Source organism: Microcaecilia unicolor, chromosome 6, assembly GCF_901765095.1.
Source record: "Microcaecilia unicolor chromosome 6, aMicUni1.1, whole genome shotgun sequence".
NCBI lineage: Eukaryota > Metazoa > Chordata > Amphibia > Gymnophiona > Siphonopidae > Microcaecilia > Microcaecilia unicolor.
The window spans coordinates 13,009,941-13,022,615 of NC_044036.1; the positions used below are offsets into that span (position 1 = coordinate 13,009,941).

The 12,675-nt window shown below is 46.0% G+C and overlaps 1 protein-coding gene across 1 annotated transcript in view; it reads right to left on the reverse strand.

The window, feature by feature from the left end:
- The window catches only part of LOC115471738 (phosphatidylinositol 3-kinase regulatory subunit gamma), a 614,503-nt gene that overhangs the window by 491,990 nt on the left and 109,838 nt on the right, over positions 1-12,675 (reverse strand). The gene's annotated exons all lie outside the window — the stretch shown is intronic.

Sequence of the window (12,675 nt, forward strand, 5' to 3'; positions counted from 1 at the left end):
CAGAGCTTACAATCTAATTCGGACAGACAAACAGGACAAATAAGAGATAAGGGAATTACTAAGGTGGGGATGATAAAATAAGGGTACTGAACAAGTGAGTAAGGGTTAGGAGTTCAAAGCAGCATCAAAAAGGTGGGCTTTTAGCCTAGATTTAAAGACGGCCAGAGAAGGAGCTTGACCTACCGACTCAGATTGATTTGCATGTACTGCTTCCATTGTATGCAAATAGATCTCATGTATATTCAAGAGTAAAAAACGACTAGGTTGTGGTCCTCGAGGAAGGTGGCTGCCCACCCCTGCTGCAGAATTACATTACACTGCTCCCGGATGGTGGGCTATGTGGCAGCAGAATGCCTTTTTGCATGAGGGGTTCCAAGTTTGAGGAAAGGCTAAAGAGGTTAGGGCTCTTCAGCTTGGAAAAGAGACGGCTGAGAGGGGATATGATTGAGGTCTATAAAATCTTAAGTGGTATAGAACAGGTAGAAGCGAATCAATTTTTCACTCTTTCAAAAAGTACAAAGACCAGGAGACACTCAATGAAATTGCATGGAAATACTTTTAAAACAAATAGAAGGAAATATTTTTTCACTCAATGAATAGTTAAGCCCCAGAACATATGGGCTGGAGCGATGGTGCTCTGGAAGATATGATGCCCCTTCCCTCTTGTGTTGCCCTCTCTGCTTTCCTATTCATATTGTATTTCTTCCCCTGTCCCTTTGCTCTGTTATAGTCTCTATCTTCCTTTTCCTCTTTGCTTTTCTTCCCCTTTGCATTGTAAGCCACTCAGACGTATTTTGTGATGGGCGGGGTATAAGTTCTCAATAAACTTGAAAGTGGACAAAGCTATGCGGCTAGATGGAATACATCCCAGGATAGTAAACATAGTAGATGATGGCAGAAAAAGACCTACACGGTCTATCCAGTCTGCCCAAGAAGATAAATTCATATGTGCTACTTTTTTATTTGTACTGTCCTCTTCAGGGTACAGACCGTATAAGTCTGGCCAACCCTATCCCCGTCTCCCAACCACCAGTCCCGCCTCCCACCACCAGCTCTGGCACAGACCGTATAAGTCTGCCCAGCACTATCCCTGCCTCCCACCACCAGCTCTGGCACAGACCGTATAAGTCTGCCCAGCCCTATCCCCGTCTCCCAACCACCAACCCCGCCTCCCACCACCAGCTCTGGCACAGACTGTATAAGTCTGCCCAGCACTATCCTCGCCTCCCAACTACCAGTCCCGCCTCCCACCACCAGCTCTGGCACAGACCGTATAAGTCTGCCCAGCACTATCCCTGCCTCCCACCACTGGCTCTGGCACAGACCGTATAAGTCTGCCCAGCCCTATCCCCGTCTCCCAACCACCAACCCCGCCTCCCACCACCAGCTCTGGCACAGACTGTATAAGTCTGCCCAGCACTAGCCCCACCTCCCAACCACCAGCTCTGCCACCCATTCTAGGCTAAGCTCCTGAGGATCCCTTCCTTCTGCACAGGATACTCTCTTAAGTATTAATTTAATAGATGTTTAGAGGTGGGAGAGGTTCCGCGGGATTGGAGATGAGCTGATGTGGTCCCTCTTCACAAAAGTGGGCACAGGGAAGAAATGGGAAACTACAGGCCGATAAGCCTCACGTCGGTGCTAGGAAAATCCTGCCAAACGAATCTGACTGACTTCTTTGACTGGGTGACCAAAGAATGGATAAAGGGTATGCGTTAGATGTAATCCATTTGGATTTCGGCAAAGCCTTTGATACAGTCCCTCACGGAAGACTCATGAATAAGCTGAGAGGGATGAGAATGGGGACCCAAAGTGGTGAACTAGATTGGAAACTTGTTGACCGATAGGCGAGAGAAGGTGTTGGCCAATGGAATCCGCTTGGAGGAAAGGAAGACGAGTAGAGGAGTGTCTCAGGGATCGGTACTGGGGCCAATTCTGTTTAATATATTTGGGAGAGACATTGCTGAAGGATTAGGAGGAAAAGCTTGCCTTTTTGCGGAGACACAAAGATAGTCAATAGAGTGGATACCCCAGAGGGAGTAGGAACATTGAGAAGAGATCTCAAAAAACTAGAAGAATGGTCAATGGTCTGGCAGTTAAAATTTAATCCAGAAGAAATCTACCCGGGCGGAGAACTCAAAAATCCCACGGGGTGTAGCTTAAAGTGGACAAAGTGGGAGAGGGACCCCGGATTTCAGAAACAAGGGAAGCAAACTCAGTACTTCAAGAAGATTTATTGATCATGGACTTGACACAGGACCTATGTTTTGGACCTTATGAGTGAATAAATCAGATTTTGCTCATTTATTCACTCGCAAGGTTGGTTCATATATAAATGTATGTATTTATTGTATGTTCTGTTGCATATATTTTATTCCATTTTATCTGTGTTTATGTTATATATGGCGGTATTTATATATATTTATATATTTTACATTTTCAATATGTTCATATACATTTTTACACAGTTAAAATTTTGTATTAACATAAATCAAGAATTTAATACCTATACATATATATTGTCAATCAATACATATCTTCTGTCAATATATGTGCTTATGTTCATTACTCTTTTATTCACAATTTATAATTTATTTAAATTTTTGTAACATGGTTTATTTTTATTTTATCAGTAGTTTCATTTTTAATACTGTATGTAATATGTGATTGTTTTTAGACTCCTGAGGCAGGCCATTTGGCCGAAACACAGGTCCTGTGTCGAGTCCACAATCAATAAATCTTCTTAAGTATTGAGTTCGCTTCCCTTATTTATGGAATCTGTGGTCAGTCTCCCACTCCGTCCACTTTTTAGTTAAACTGTAATGCCAAGAAGTGCAGAGTGATGCACTCGGGGGGGTGCCGAAATGTACCAGATAGGAGGAGAGATATTGATAAGCTCAACTCATGAGATGGACCTTGGGGTGATGGTGTCTGAGGATCTCAAGGTGATGAAACAATGCGGCAAGGCGGCGACCAAGACTGCATAGACAGGGGTATAGCTAGCAGGAAAAAGGAGGTGTTTGGAGTTTTGTGTATACATATGTAGTATCACATCATACCGTATTGTCAGGGTCACTCCCGTGCTCCTTTACTTCCGCGTCTGGGTCCTATGTGACGCGCTGCGCTCTCTTCCACGCTGTTCCCTCCCCTGGCCTGCCGACAGCTGTGCGCGTTCACTCACTCGGGGGAGGCTAGATTTGGGTTGACACCACTCGGGCTCGCCCCTCACTGACGTCATAACCCTGGGACTTCTTCTGCAGTCGCTGCTCTCTGCCTCTTTGTCTTGCAACACGTTATCTAAAGCCCTGCTTTAGGTTTCAGCTTAGTTTTAGCTCCAGCCCTAGTTCCAACTTCCAGCACAGCTCCTGCTTCTAGTCCTGGTTTCTGCTGCGGCTAAGAAAGCGAATAGAATGTTGGGTATTATTAGGAAAGGTATGGAAAACAGGTGTGAGGATGTTATAATGCCGTTGTATCGCTCCATGGTGCGACCGCACCTTGAGTATTGTGTTCAATTCTGGTCGCCGCATCTCAAGAAAGATATAGTAGAATTGGAAAAGGTGCAGCGAAGGGCGACTAAAATGATAGCGGGGATGGGACGACTTCCCTATGAAGAAAGACTAAGGAGGCTAGGGATTTTCAGCTTGGAGAAGAGACAGCTGAGGGGAGACATGATAGAGGTATATAAAATAATGAGTGGAGTGGAATAGGTGGATGTGAAGCGTCTGTTCACGCTTTCCAAAAATACTAGGACTAGGGGGCATGCGATGAAACTACAGTGTAGTAAATTTAAAATAAATCGGAGAAAATGTTTCTTCACCCAATGTGTAATTAAACTCTGGAATTCGTTGCCGGAGAAAGTGGTGAAGGCGGTTAGCTTAGCAGAGTTTAAAAAGGGGTTGGACGGTTTCCTAAAGGACAAGTCCATAAACCGCTGCTAAACGGACTTGGAAAACTCCAAAATTCCAGGAATAACATGTATAGAATGTTTGTACGTTTGGGAAGCTTGCCAGGTGCCCTTGGCCTGGATTGGCCGCTGTCGTGGACAGGATGCTGGACTCGATGGACCCTTGGTCTTTTCCCAGTATGGCATTACTTATGTACTTATTTCCAGCACAGCTCCTGCTTAGGGTTACCATATGTCCGGTTTAATCCGGTCATGTCCTCTTTTTGAGGACATGGCCGGGCAATCGGGCAGGTTTTACCAGCCTGCCCGTTTGCCCAGATTTGTGAACAAACAGGCAGGCTGGCTGGCGGGAGTAGAGGTGTCCTATCCTCCCCTACCCTTACCTAACTGTACTGCCCTGGTGGTCTAGTGACCTCTTCAGAGCAGGAAAGGGCCCCCTCTTTCCTGCCCGGAGCAGCTGCAGACTGTCTCTTCCTGCCTTTGGTGCCGGCGCAATTCAAAATGGCCGCCGAGAGTTCCGCAGAAGTCTTGCAAGGTCGCTGCTTGAAGTCTAGGCAGCCATTTTGAATCGGCACCGGGATGGGAGGCAGCAAGATAATGTGCAGCCACTCTGGGCAGGAAAGAGGGGGCTCTTTCCTGCCCCGAAGAGGTCACCACCAGGGTAGTACAGTAAGGTAAGGAGGATAGGGCAGGGGGTGTGACAGAGGGGTGGGGTGGGGGTGTGAAAGGGGCAGGGTGGTGCAGGGGTGTGGTGGGGCAGGGCATGTGTCCTCTTTATTGGGGGAGCAAATATGGGAACCCTACTCCTGCTTCCAGTCCTAGTTCCAGCTCCAGCATCAGCTTCCAGTTCTGGGTACAGCTTCCTGCTTCCTTCAACGCTTCTAGAGGAGCAATCCTTCCTGTAGTTATACGCCCACTGCTTGCTACAGGCCTGGGACAGGCAGGCAGTACCGTTCCACTGCAGTCCAAGGGCTCACTCATCCTGAAACATGACCTTATGATATGAGTTTATCTTGTTGGGCAGACTGGATGGACCATACAGGTCTTTATCTGCTGTCATCTACTATGTTAATGTGTCCAGGCAGGGTAATTTGTCTTCCTCTTAGCACCCCTAATCACTTTGAAAAGTTGGCTCTTATACGACTATTCTATATTGTAGACTCTTGGTCTTCACTTTCAGTCCTTGAGGGCTGCCAACTGGTCAGTTTTTCAGGATATCCTTAATGAATATGCATGAAGGAAGTTTGCATGCCTTCTACCTCTATTGCATGCAAATCTATCTCATGCATATTCGTTAGGGATCTCCTGAAGATCTGACCCATTACATAGTAACATAGTAGATGACGGCAGAAAAAGACCTGCACAGTCCATCCAGTCTGCCCAACAAGATAACTCATATTTGCTGCTTTTTGTGTATACCCTACTTTGATTTGTACCTGTGCTCTTCAGGGCACAGACCATATAAGTCTGCCCAGCACTATCCCCGCCTCCCAACCACCAGCCCCGCCTCCAAACCACCGACTCTGGCACAGACCGTATAAGTCTGCCCAGCACTATCCCCGCCTCCCAACCACCAGCCCCGCCTCCAAACCACCGACTCTGGCACAGACCGTATAAGTCTGCCCAGCACTATCCCCGCCTCCCAACCACCAGCCCCGCCTCTCACCACCAGCTCTGGCACAGACCGTACAAGTCTGCCCAGCACTATCCCCGCCTCCCAACCACCAGCCCCGCCTCCCAACCACCGGCTCTGGCACAGACCGTATAAGTCTGCCCAGCACTATCCCTGCCTCCCAACCACCAGTCTATTGATGATCCTTGAGGACTGGGAGTGAAGACCAAGCTCGGTCTGCTAGTTCCTGAAACGAAAAACAACGGCAAACTCATAGAAGCTTTTGATGCTCAACCTCATGCCTCTGAATGCTTTGTGTACTCTTGTGCCACACTCTAAACACGTCAATGACAATGGAGCGCTGTGTCTTCTGGCAAGCGATTGCTTGGAAGCGGAAGCCCATATTAACATGAAACCTTTTTTTTTTAGTCCGTAGACCCCAGTCATACACTGCGGAGATACAGATTCCAGTGATTACACGGACATAAAGTCCTGTGGTTACACACAGGACTGACATAGTTCTGCTGGTCATAGAAACGACAGAATCAGGCAGCAATACGGAGCTAATGTGTCTGTGCGTTTGTTGGAACACGCAAGATTCGGTCATGTCAGACAGCTCTGTTGAATTGGATAATCAATAGAAATAAAACATGGACAAGAAAATAAGATGATACCTTTTTTATTGGACATAACAATACATTTCTTGATTAGCTTTCGAAGGTTGCCCTTCTTCGTCAGATCGGAAATAAGCAAATGTTGGTAGATGACAGTATATATAAGCGAAACATCAAAGCATTCCAGTGACAGTCTAACAGGATGGGGGTGGGTAGGTGAGAGACAGGAAGAGTCAGGTGGATGAGGGATAGGAGGGTGACAAAGCAGGACAACTTTATGGTTTATAATGGGCTAGAAAACTCAGATCTTTGTTAAGTCCTGCCTGGTAGGTGTCAAAATATTTAATCATTCTGACTTCAAACGGTCTTACGTTCCTGTATTGTTTTAAAGTTCCCTTGGATAGAAATACATCCGAGCAGAATTCAGCACAGTGCTCTGTCGCCATCTTATGGACAATAGCATCACAACAAGCACAAAACTTTTGCCTTCTTAAGCAACTGCTGTAGGATTTAACACACAAATCTGCTGGCAGGTAAGTTAAAATAAACTCTTTGAGATCCCAAATTTCTGTTCTGACCCCTTTTACATTCTCTGAAGTTTCTGAAAAGTTCTCCCATTCAGTCAGTCACATCATCCTGAAGACAAGTGAATCATGGTGCTGCAATGTTCATCCTAAGCTGCATGCTGATGTATGGGACAGCAGGAATACAGCACAGATGTGTGACCAGTAGCTCCAGGAAAAAGGAATTTTGAAAACAGAGGGTCTGACTGTAATACAAGTCAGCGTAACAACTATCTTTATGAGATCAATCAACTATTAATATTGTATTATAGGAGGAAATGAGATTGAAGGGGGGCAGACTCAAGAAAAATGTCAGGAAGTATTTTTTCACGGAGAGGGTAGTGGATGCTTGGAATGCTCTCCCGCAGGAGGTGGTGGAAATGAAAATGGTAACAGAATTCAAGCACGCGTGGGATAAACATAAAGGAATCCTGTTCAGAAGGAATGGATCCTAAGGAGCTTAGCTGAGATTAGGTGGGAGAGCCAGTGGCGGGAGGCGGGGATAGTGCTGGGTAGATTTATACGGTCTGTGCCAGAGCTGGTGGTGGGAGGCGGGGCTGGTGGTTGGGAGGCGGGGATAGTGCTGGGCAGACTTATACGGTCTGTGCCAGAGCTGGTGGTGGGAGGCGGGGCTGGTGGTTGGGAGGCGGGGATAGTGCTGGGCAGACTTATACGGTCTGTGCCAGAGTCGGTGGTTGGGAGGTGGGGCTGGTGGTTGGGAGGCGGGGATAGTGCTGGGCAGACTTATACGGTCTATGCGCTGAAAAGGACAGGTACAAATCAAGGTAGGGTATACACAAAAAGTAGCACATATGAGTTTATCTTGTTGGGCAGACTGGATGGACCATGCAGGTCTTTTTCTGCTGTCATCTACTATGTTACTATATTACTATGAAAAGACCTCAGACCACATCATGGCAAAAACATCTTCTGTTCTACAGGCTTTGCGATGAATCAATGGTCTAAAAGCTCTTTCTGTAGAACAGAAGATGTCTTGCAATGATGTGGTCTGAGGTCTTTTCCTTCTATAATACAATATTAATAGTATAATAATTAATAGTATAATAATTAATATTATCTCATAATGATAATGGTTAGATAACCTTTTGAGCGATTGAGAGTCAAGAAAGAGGAAAAAGTTTACAATGGAATATATTTTCATTAATAGTTGTGATGTTATCATTTGTTTTAGTTTGATCATGAAATATGTGAGTGCACACCTCTCATTCCAAGAGTTTTTGTTTTTAACCCTAATGAGTGGCATAAATAGGGATACAAAAGAAAGGAGATATGGGAACAAGGTGAGGAGCGGAAACTGTCATTGAGAAACGTAATACCTGCTGGTAGCCAGAAAGATTCTGACCATTATTAATGCAAACTGAAACAGGAACCTTCTCTGACTGGTTAAGATTAAGTCTTGTTTTTTTTAATAACCTCTAAGTTGCTAAGGCACTAGACCTGGATTTTAGAACATAAAATGATTTTATTTTGTGTTGCTGGCTGAGATTTATTTTTCCAATCATGATTTTTCTCTTGAGTTTTCCTCTACTTTCAGTTCTTCCTCTGTAGCCTAATAAGTACATAAGTGTTGCCATACTGGGACAGACCAAAGGTCCATCAAGCCCAGCATCCTGTTTCCAACAGTGGCCAATCCAGATCACAAGTACCTGGCAAGATCCTAAAACAGTACAATACACTTTATGCTGCTTATCCCAGAAATACGCAGTGGATTTTCCTTAGGTCAATTTAATATGGGCTATAGAGAGATTTTTGCCTGCAGTGAAGGCAGTGCATGCAAATCTCTCTTTGAATATTCATTGTGGATATCCTGAAAACCTGACTGGCTGGGTGCCTCCAGGGCCAGGTTTGGGAACCACTGGCCTATACACTGTATGGAGTGAACTGAATCAAAGTGAGGGGAAAGGAAATCTACTCATGAGTTTAGGGGGGGAGGGTTTAGTTCTGTCTGTTTGTCTGTCCTATTTAGATTGTGAGCTCTTTGAGCAGGGACAGTGCTGCGTATGCCTTGTAGCGCTATAGAAGTGATAAGTAGTAGTAGTAATTTAGAAGCCTGCCCTTGCAGATCAGCAACGCAGCTGTGCAGGCTTCTGTTTCTGTCAGTCTGACGTCCTGCACATACGTGCAGGACGTCAGACTCACAGAAACAGAAGCCTGCGCAGCCGCGTTGCTGATCTGCAAGGGCAGGCTTCTACATGGAAAGTTGCTAGTGGAGGAGTAGCCTAGTGGTTAGTGCAGTGGAACATGGGATGTTGCTACTATTTGAGATTCTACATGGAATGTTGCTACTATTGGAGATTCTGTTGCTACTATTGGAGATTCTAGATGGAATGTTGCTACTATTGGAGGTTCTGTTGCTACTATTTGAGATTCTACATGGAATGTTGCTACTATTGGAGGTTCTGTTGCTACTATTGGAGATTCTAGATGGAATGTTGCTACTATTGGAGATTCTGTTGCTACTATTGGAGATTCTAGATGGAATGTTGCTACTATTGGAGGTTCTGTTGCTACTATTTGAGATTCTAGATGGAATGTTGCTACTATTGGAGGTTCTGTTGCTACTATTTGAGATTCTACATGGAATGTTGCTACTATTGGAGGTTCTGTTGCTACTATTGGAGATTCTAGATGGAATGTTGCTACTATTGGAGGTTCTGTTGCTACTATTTGAGATTCTAGATGGAATGTTGCTACTATTGGAGATTCTGTTGCTACTATTTGAGATTCTACATGGAATGTTGCTACTATTGGAAGTTCTGTTGCTACTATTGGAGATTCTAGATGGAATGTTGCTACTATTGGAGATTCTGTTGCTACTGTTTGAGATTCTACATGAAATGTTGCTATTCCACTAGCAACATTCCATTTTTAGATTGTGAGCTCTTTGAGCAGGGACTGTCTTTTCATGTATGGTGTACAGCGCTGCGTATGCCTTGTAGCACTATAGAAGTGATAAGTAGTAGTAATAGAGGGTGACTGAGGGCACAAATAGAGAAGGGGGTTTTAAAAAAAAGGTTGGTAAAGAGCTTGACTCATCTGCATGGTTCTGGCTGGGTGTAGAGATTGCTCTCTGCTGGGGAAACCCTGGACCTGATCATTACAGAGCTTTGATAAAGGCTGATAAATCTGAATCCCAGCAGGGAAAATACCTTTACAGGCTTCCCTGAAGACAGGGAGAGCAGAAGCAGCAGCCCTTGGGAGCAGGCACAGTTCAGAGCAGAAGAAAATGGCCTGCAGGGGTGGGCCGAGAAGAGTTAGTCCTCTAGTGGGGCTCCCTGGAACTGGCGGTTACAGAGCTCTGTTAGAAACCCCAGAGGACCAGTGAGGGTGAAGGCCTCTGGGATGTGATTGGCACTAGGGGCCCAGCAAGGAAGGACAGCTGGGAGGATGGCGGGTCTTCTGAGCCCTGTGAAGTTCCAGGAAGCAGCGGCAGGCTAGGTACAACAGGTCTGGAAGTCCAGGCCCAGCAGCCACCAGAAGCGTCTGCAGGAGGGGTGAGATCTGAGAGGACCAGGAGTGGGTAGACTGGTGGGGATGGAAGGGAAGAACCTAGACCACTCAGTCAAACCCATACACTAACCTGATTCGGCAGCAGGGAAGGACGTATAGCTGTTACCTGGGCAAGTCAGACGGACAGGGACTGAACAGTGGTGGAAAGACCAAGTTATTTACTCTGAATACCAGAGCCCAAGAGTGACTGTGATGCCAGAGGGCATACATTGAAATAGTATTTGGTTTACAAGGTTAACTGTCATGAGGAATAGCCTAGTGGTTAGTGCAGCAGACTCTGATCCTGGGGAACTGGGTTCAATTTCCACTGCAGCTCCTTGTGAATCTGGGCAAGTCACTTAACCCTCCATTGTCCCATTCCCTTTATTATATTTGCTAAAGAAAGCCCAGTGCAACAGGCTCTAGGAATATGGTGTATAAAGACTGAAGAATGGCATATATGCATACATTCATGTAAGTAGTTAAACAAGACATGTTTACTTTATTATCCATCCTTATTCACATCATTTTTTATTATTGTTCCTGGGGGGAGAAGAGGGTAATTCACCCCATCAGCACTTTTCTTCCCCAGGTGGAAGCACAGAGCGCCAAGTATGGGACCAATGGAGATTACCTTCAGGATGCTCCAGTCAGGTCGGACTCCAAATCCAGAAGCGCCTAGTTAAGGGGGTGTTACGCAGGGAAAAAACAAGACTTACAATTGAGAAGCACTGGATAAGAGTTGCTGCCTTCTGCAAACTAAGAGTCTGTTCTTAACCAGCCCTCTTCAGGCAAGAGAGGCCTGGGGCATCAGCTACACACTGAATAGCAATGTTGCAGATATGTATTGGTAAAAACTCAATGAGTTCACAAGAGATTGACAAGCTGAGCAGTCAGATCACAGCATTGGGTGTTTCCGCTCAGGAAACATGCTGCTTGTTTCAGACACAAGGAGAGAGAGGAGCAGGCTCCTTACCCAGCATACTTGGAGACAGGGCAAGCCAATAAGGAAAGGCCAAAAGGCAATGGGATTAGACTCATGTGTTCAGAAAGGGCCAATTACAAAGAACTACAAAACTATAGGACCTTGTAGTCCATGATACACAGTGCTTCATGTATACAGACAACGTAACCTGCTTCCATGTGAATACATGCAGTCTATTTATTATTTTAAAAAAGCTTATATATCATATAGTAACATAGTAACATAGTAGATGACGGCAGAAGAAGACCTGCATGGTCCATCCAGTCTGCCCAACAAGATGAACTCATGTGTATACCTTACTTTGATTTGTACCTGTGCTCTTCAGGGCACAGACCGTATAAGTCTGCCCAGCACTATCCCCGCCTCCCAACCACCAGCCCCGCCTCCCACCACCTGCTCTGGCACAGACCGTATAAGTCTGCCCAGCACTATCCCCGCCCCCCAACCACCAGCCCCGCCTCCCACCACCGGCTCTGGCACAGACCGTATAAGTCTGCCCAGCACTATCCCCACCCCCCAACCACCAGCCCCGCCTCCCACCACCTGCTCTGGCACAGACCGTATAAGTCTGCCCAGCACTATCCCCGCCCCCCAACCACCAGCCACGCCTCCCACCACCGGCTCTGGCACAGACCGTATAAGTCTGCCCAGCACTATCCCCACCCCCCAACCACCAGCCCCACCTCCCACCACCGGCTCTGGCACAGACCGTATAAGTCTGCCCAGCACTATCCCCACCCCCCAACCACCAGCCCCACCTCCCACCACCGGCTCTGGCACAGACCGTATAAGTCTGCCCAGCACTATCTTCGCCTCCCAACCACCAACCCCTCTTCCCCCCACCGGCTCCACCACCCAATTTCGGCTAAGCTTCTGAGGATCCATTCCTTCTGCACAGGATTCCTTTATGTATATCACATATTGAGAGAGCAGCCATTCCAGTGCAATTTCCAAAATCCTATACACAGTTTATAAATCAGTAACTGATACAAAACTATACCAGCAACACAGAAATAATCCATCTGCCCCACAACCTGCTTCTCTTTTATTTCAGTTATTAACATTTATATACTGCCCTTATCCAGAACGGTGGATAGATCAAACTCACATATTAAAATATTGCAAAACCAAACACATCAAATACAATATAAACTTTTAAAGACATAACAATTAAACAGGTCACCATGTTGCGTTCATCAGCTTCCCGGATCACTATTTAGCCTGAAAGCAACAAATGCTGTTTCAGCAGGTTTTTTTAAAACAACCCTGAATTGATTCTTCAGTGTCCTAAGAGTTCCAGGGAGTTTGCCAAATCTACACATTCCCACTCCTCTCCTATAACTATCCCAGATGATGGGAAAGCCATAGTTTTATTAATTCCCCCCAAAGTAGCCTCGTTCTATTCCAGCCTCGCATTCCTAGGCACAACTCCAGCCCTTTCCTTTAACTTCCTTAAGAGTCGGCACCGTCGTCAAATCATCCTCTGC